The 7,175-nt window shown below is 39.8% G+C and overlaps 1 protein-coding gene across 8 annotated transcripts in view; it reads left to right on the top strand.

Moving 5' to 3' along the window:
• The window catches only part of Rffl (ring finger and FYVE like domain containing E3 ubiquitin protein ligase), a 79,221-nt gene that overhangs the window by 40,636 nt on the left and 31,410 nt on the right, over positions 1-7,175 (top strand). For 2 of the 8 annotated variants that reach the window (XM_010641368.3, XM_033762901.1), the window contains exon 1: positions 1,451-1,562. The exons of 2 other annotated variants lie outside the window; for them this stretch is intronic. The gene's annotated coding sequence lies outside the window, so the exon portion shown is untranslated. Of the gene's footprint in view, positions 1-1,449; positions 1,563-5,659; positions 5,734-7,175 lie in introns of those variants that run through there. 4 more of the 8 variants (XM_033762902.1, XM_033762905.1, XM_010641363.3 and 1 more) reach the window with 4 other exon arrangements.

The following is a 7,175-nucleotide window of genomic DNA, read 5'->3' as shown; positions in this document are numbered from 1 at the left end:
TTTTTTTTTTTTTTTTTTTTTGGTTTTTTGAGACAGAGTCTCACTATGTAGTTGAGTCTGACCTGGAACTCCAGGCTGGTCTCGAACTCACAGCCATCCTCCTGCCTCAGCCTCCCGAGTGCTGGGGTTATAGGCATGTGCCACTATGCCCAGCTACGTATGTGAAATTTTAAAAACTCGTGGGCCAGTATTTTCTAAGCACCTGCTCAGTGCTTGTCACTGGGCTAGCTATTTGTTTTTGTCTCTAAACAGTTTTTCAAATAGTGTAGTGACCACCAAAGTGAATTTCCAAATTTTAGGGATGCATTAGACCTTCCTTTTGGTTATAGAAAGGAAGTACTAGAACTAGGTTTTAAGTTTTTCTACTATTTTTATCACCCTTTGACATTTCTTTTTGGTATTATGGTTTACATAGAACATAGTATATTTGTATAGAAGTATATGTCTATAGTTTACCAGTTTACTATTAAATACAGATGCGTTGGAGATGTGCTTTGTGCTGGGTTTTTTTTGCAGATGATCAGAAATGGTATATGCAGGCTGGGAATGTAGCTCAGTGGCACAGTGCCTGTCTGGCAGGTGCGAAGCCCTGAGTTTAATTCCTGGTACCCAAAAAGGTGTGCTCCATTGAGGCAGTGAGTAAGGTTTTGTTGTTGTTTGTTTTGTTATTTTTAAGAAAGGAAAGAAGCGGAGAGTAGGATGGAAAATGAACAAACTTGGTAAACCTGTATGTATACTCTCTGCCCACCCATTTTACAGACCAGAAATAAGACTGGAAATTTTAATTTGCCAAGGCCACACAACTAGTTGAGTAACCGAACTAGAGTTTACACTAGATCTGTTTGACTAAATAAAAAAAAAAACAAAAAACTTTTTTTGCAGGGTACCAGGAATCAAACCCTGGAGCTTGCATTTGCCAGGCAGGCGCTGCCCCACTGAACTGCATCCCTGGCCTAACAAAAACATCTTACATCTTACTTTTTCCCTCTTCATTTGCTTAATGTGCTATCATATTTTTCCATTCACTCTCTCAGCGATTCTGTAAGAAACATGTTAAAAAGCATCTCTGGCTGGGGATTTAGTTCAGTGGTTCTGCCACCTGCCTTGCAAACTCAAGCACTGGAGTTCGATCCCCAGTACCAAAAAAAAAAAGAAAGAAAAAAGAAAAGAAAAAAAAAGCATCTAATTTTTGTGACGGAATCTGAGGCACAGATGAAATGATGTGATTGTATATCTAGCTCCAGTGCGCTCCTGATTCTAGTTCTGTTGCCACTATACCATCTCTGCCTTTCAGAATAAACACGTATATGGAACCAGAATGAATTGTTAAGGTAAAGTAGGTGAGGAGTTCTTAGTTACCTGGCAAAAAAGAATGGAAGAAGGGTCAGGGGTTGGAAGATTGCTTAGACCAAGTAGACAACATCATTAGCTCCCGTTTGAGACACTTTCCCTGTTTTTAAGGGTTTGCATGAATGCCCTCTTTCAGGCACTCCATTCTACAGAGGAGGAGCATGAAGTGTAAGGAAGCTGATCACTTTGACTGAAGTCACACAGGAGGAACTGTGAGTTCTGGCTTTTCGTCCTGTGCTCCTAACCTTGCACAACACTGCTCTTTAGAGTGTTGCTATTGGAACATGAACTTGAGAGGAATAAAAGGTTTTCAGAGCCCAGTGATACAGCTTGGCACCAATTGTATAAATTTATGGAGAACTCAGTTAAATAAAATCTTCTGACTTTTCTGTAATATCCAGTAATAGAGATGTTGTGCAGGGGAGGAGGGAAAACGAAAAAAAGAGTTCAGTAAACCTGAAAGCAGCCTCAGTATAGGAATGGTGGATTACAGTGGATTGGGTTAAGAAAAATTGTGTTTGAAATTCATTCTTCTAATATATATTTATTGTGGCTCTGTCTGATGCAGCGTATATTGGGATATGGAGGCAAAAAATGAAAAAAATGGGAAAAGAAATGTTTTTGCTTCTAGAAGGTTAGAAAGGCAGATGAATCACACACAATGTTATATGATTGAAGAGTATAGGAGAGGTGGAAGGAGAATAAGTAAGAGAATGTATAAAAATTGGCTTGTTGTTGATTGTGGGTGGAATTAGGCCAAAGGGACACCACACTAACTTCTGAGGAAGACCCCTCATGTTTTGGTTACCATGTTCAGGGTATGTATGGTCTAGAGTCACAAAATGTATTTTGTTGAGTATCTGGAAATGATCAGTCTTTCAGAGACTGTTGTATTTGGACTTGAGTAATTGAACTTAAAATGCCAATTTATTGTTGCTGTTGTTGTTATTATTATTATTTTGTTACCGGGGATCGAACTCAGGACCTCGGGCTTGCGAGGCAGGCGGCCGAACCACTGAGCCAAATTCCCAGCCTGCCAATTTATTATTTTAGAGCTAAGAATTCCTTCCCTTTTAATATGATTTTGGATTTTGCTAGCCTGTTGCTCTTTAATATCAAATTTGCTTATTGAACATGAAATAGTAAGATAGGATGGGGAAAATACAGTTGCAAAAAGCAAAGATTATTGACTTCTTTACTATATGCTGGGTATTATAAACTTTTTCTTTTTTTTGGTGCCAGGGATTGAACTCAGGACCTTGTGCTTGTGAGGCATGTGGCAGAACCACTGAGCTAGATCCCCAGTCCATGCTGGGTATTATATTAAATACTTGTGCATAGCTGGGCATATAATTCTCCCAGTGATTCTGCAGAATGGGTGCAAATTATCTTTAATTTACAAGTGAGGAAACTAAGGATCTGTTCAGACCCATACAAGGCTTCATGGAGATTGGAATCAAGTCCTCTGACTCCAGGAACCCATCCCTCTAGCTGCTGCTATGTATGGTTCCCATTTTTAAGCTTCATGAAATAATCATGTTCTACAGTAGAGAAGGTGATTTGCCACTGGGCTCCACTATTTCTCTGCCTTGGGCGGTTCTGGAGTAAAATGTGCCCTGCCTTTTTTCCTAGATTTTTCAAGTTACTTTGTTGACCACTTTTTGATTTGACCACATCCTTTGTTTAGATATACTAATACCATCATCCAAGCCTTTTTGTTCTCTTCCTGCTTTTGGTTTGGAAGATATCCTGTCTCTTTGAGGGACTTTACGTATCTGCACAAATTAATTTTGTGTTGATATTAATACTTTAATTTTATGGGTCAAGATTTTGAATTTCCTTTACCTCGTAGCTTCTCAACTTCTTCCTCTCCTGTTCCTCCTCCACTGGATTTAAATTCACATTCAGCAATCAGCTGACAGCTGAATTTTCACTTGGGCTGCAGTCCAGCTATCCGGTTTAGCGAGGGCTGTCTTGATTGCTAGCAATTATTATTAATACCATTTCTCCCTTCATTCTTGCCTGTGTCTCAAGTCAAATCCAGTTACTCATTGTACTTATGTTCTTGATTTCCTGCTTGAGTATCTTTATCTCTGTTTTGCTTTTGGCTTAGAATGTCTTTTTTCCTATGAAGCCTCCTTTGTTTGCTCCATCACTGGGAGTAATCCCATCCTCCTCTGAGTCTCACAGCAGAGAATTTTCTTTTATGTTACCTTTGTAGCACAGTGCACTTTCTGCCATACGTTTCAGTGGTTTATGTACATGCCTTTATCTCTCCGATGAGACCATAACCTCATGGAGCAGTCAGTGTGGCTGACCTTTGTATTTCTCCATCGTCCTAGCTCAATTCTCTGCGTTTGGTATCAGTCAGATGAATGATGAATGGATGGATGACTGGATAAATTTCAGATTCCTGTTCTCACTCTTCTCTTTCTTTTCCCATTTCCCTTTCCTTTTCTATTGTGCTTGCTGTGTTTAGCCTTGAATTGACTCACTGCGCTTGTCTTCACCACTCCCTTGCCTAAATTTTATCTCATACTTTCCCCATTACCAGTCCTCCTGTGGGTGTGCCATATGCAGCTGGTCAGATTTCCTCCATCCTCTGTGCTTTTTCTCTCTGTGAATCATATCACTAGTGTGGGAATTGAGTGGTGATTACATTAAGATTTTAATAAAAAGACCACATATGAAGAACAATTCTTAAGGTTTGTCAGTATATTGCTTTCAAGTGAGAAATGTTCTGATCCACATTTCAAGGGGAAAAAAATCCTTGGGTTTTAAATCAAGGCATATAATATTCACACTGAGAAGTGCGGGATATCAGAGACATCTTATTTGACGAAAGAAAAAATACAGGAAGCCACATGAGCTTCTGCTGTTAATTTTGAACCCCTGTGTTTTTTCTACAGCTGGAAGAAACAGAGATTAACGTAGTCCACCCTTCCTACTTTCCATTTGCAGAAACAGACCCAAAGAGGCTAAATGATTTGTCCATAAGAGCCAGTGTATTTGTTGCCCAGCATTTGCTTCTCATAGCAAGTGTGTCCTGGGGAGCCGCCCACAGTTTGAGAGCAATGGAATTATGTCTGGAGTGGAGGTAGACAGTCGGTGGGTGGGGGTTGGATTCAGGGCATTGAGCATGCATGGGGAGGAAGGACCCTGTGAACTATCTCAGTCACTCCCTGCTGGGCGTCTGCTTAGTAAGGACCAGCTGACAGAAATCTGTTCCTTCTGCATTCAAGAAAGTGCCAACATTTATAATTATAAAAACATTTCCAAGTTTTCTTGTTCTTTTTCCCAGCCCTCATATTCTAGGTTTTGTTTCAGACTTCTTTTCTTTTTTGTTGTTGTTGTTTTAAAATTTTTTATTTTTTGGTACTGGGGATTTGAACTCATGGCCTTAGGAATCTAGGCAAGCACTCTACCACCAAGCTCCATTTGCAGCCTTTTTTCTTCTGTATGTATTTTGGTTTTTTGAGACTGGGGCTTGCTATGTAGTTCAGGCTGACCTTGAACTCATTGTTTTATTTTATTTTTTTGAGACAGAGTCTTGCTATGCAGTTCAGGCTGGCCTCAAACTCACAGCGATACTCTTGCTTCAGCCTCCTAAGTACTGGGATTACAAGCATGTGCCAGCATTCCCAGCTTCCAGCCCTTTTTAAAAAACATTAGTTCATGTTTCCAGTATATAATGACTCCATTCATTGGTACATGGACGTAACATATTTTAATTCTTTTTACTTCCCCTTCCCTTCCCCTCCCTACTCTTTCATCTCTTGGTTCCCTTCTCATTTGCAAAAGAGACTTCGTTTCCTTATCCAAGCACTATTTGTGTTTTTATTGCTTACTATATTTCAGATGAGTGTGAAGCATGGGAAATCCAGAAAGTGTCTTAGAGGCTCATGATTGTTTTTGGTGCTTGTTAGGCATGTCTTTGTCTGAGCAGTGGATTTTATTGTCAATGAAATACTGTTCAGTGAGCCTGTTGTTGGCAGATATGAAAGGTTACCTGTTTGTTGAAGGTCTGACGCTGTTGGTTTAGGGAGCAGTAAAGAGATCAGGTAGCCTAAAACAGGAAGTTGAGGGCAAACAGGATGTGTTTGTCTTTACTATAATTTATGTGCCTGTGTTTTGAAACTTGTTGTGGTTAAACAGTCAAGGCTTCTAATATTTGAACATGCCTGAAGTGTCTGTTTTTGGTTTGAACACAAAGCTGACAAAACTAGTGCTTTACTGCCCTTGCCCATATATATTCATTTTTCTCCTAGGGACCGCCTCATTTTTTCTTCTGGGGGCATGACTCTTTTTTTCGTAGTATAGACCATACCGCATCCATGTGGTTTATAACGTGAAAGCACTGAATTGACTGATCTGTTACTTTTGGTAAGTATAGAATTTGATCTGTGTTTAGCTTGATCTGTGTTTAGCTTTTTATTTTTTAAATAACAATAGGATATTCTAGCCTATATTTCATGAACCTTTTAAATAACAGGTTCCTTTTGTTGGATTCCAGAATTTCTAGCACATCTTTTGAGTGTTTTCTGACTGTAGCAGTTTACAAATTACTCCGGGTCCTTTGTGAAGGTTTTTTTTGTTTTCTTTTTAGTCTGTGAAAATTTCATTGAATACTGGAGCCTGGATCTAATGCTAGCTGCTCAATTGTTTCACCCGTTGTCAAGTCTTTGGAGAAGCGATTAAATAACTAATTTGCTTGCAGTCACTCAGCTGATAAACAGTCTCAGCAGCCTGTATTTCCCATGTCCCCCTCAATTCTCATTGCTTCTTAATGTGAAATCTTTATTACCACCATTATGGGACTGGATTGCTGTGGAGTAACCACCTGCAGGGAGCCCGCCACCTTTGGATCTTTGTGGATTCTTACGATGACTTGAGTTATTTCAGATCTTGTCCATTCTGAACCATAATGTGCAGCCGATAAAGTGTATTTTGTTTTGTTTTGCTTTTTGTATTCCCTATCCCAGCCACATTATAAAGAAGACTGTATCCAGTTTGTAATTCCAAGAGCAAGGGGGTAAAGAAAAGCGAGTGAAAAAAAGGGCATATCTTAGCAGGAATAGAGTGACTTTGCAAGCGAAAATAGTGAGGACAATGTTCCTTCCTGATATTAGCACAGGTATCTTTTTTCTTGAACCTATCAAGGGGTAGTGGATATGAGACATTTTGTACTTTGTTGTGGGATGAAGGCTGAGCAAAACTTGAAGACCAGGCTGAGCACAGGTGTTCTTTGCAAGGAGAGAATATGGTAAGAATATAAAAGTTTTGCTTTTGTTTTGTGTCAGTAGACAAACTAGAAATCTCCATTCTTTTCTTGATTAGGACAGATACTTGTCATACCATATTCTGGCAGGAGCAGAAAACATTTCAGTAAGTCAACATAATTTTGAGGTTGAGATTGAACTTCAAAACAAGCTAACCATTTGCAAGAGGAAGAGGGTACTTTCATCCTCCATTTGTCACAGAATCTCATCTGGTTTCAGCACCATGTGAGCAGTTGTGGCACAACAGATGGGGGTCAGAGGTGTGTATGTTCATTCTTCTCTGAATTTGTCAGCAAAGAAGGGTTGAAGAGCAAAAGGAGAGTCTAAATTGGCTGGGCTTCTACTGATTGAGGGGGATGACAAGCTGAGCGCATTAGCAATGGGGTAGAATTGGGAAGAAATTTAATAGCCTGGGGCTGCAAGGAAAATAAATTGCTTTTGACCGCCTCTGAAAGAAGTTCTTCAAGGGCTGGGGATTTAGCTCAGAGGTTCAGTGGCCTGCCTTGCAAACGCAAGGACCAGAGTTCAATCCCTGGTACCAAAAAA

Source organism: Fukomys damarensis, unplaced genomic scaffold (genome assembly GCF_012274545.1).
Source record: "Fukomys damarensis isolate Sample0158 unplaced genomic scaffold, DMR_v1.0_HiC HiC_scaffold_13, whole genome shotgun sequence".
Taxonomy (NCBI): Eukaryota; Metazoa; Chordata; class Mammalia; order Rodentia; family Bathyergidae; genus Fukomys; species Fukomys damarensis.
Note: the sequence above shows the minus strand (reverse complement) of the source record. Positions and strands in the feature narration are given on the sequence as shown.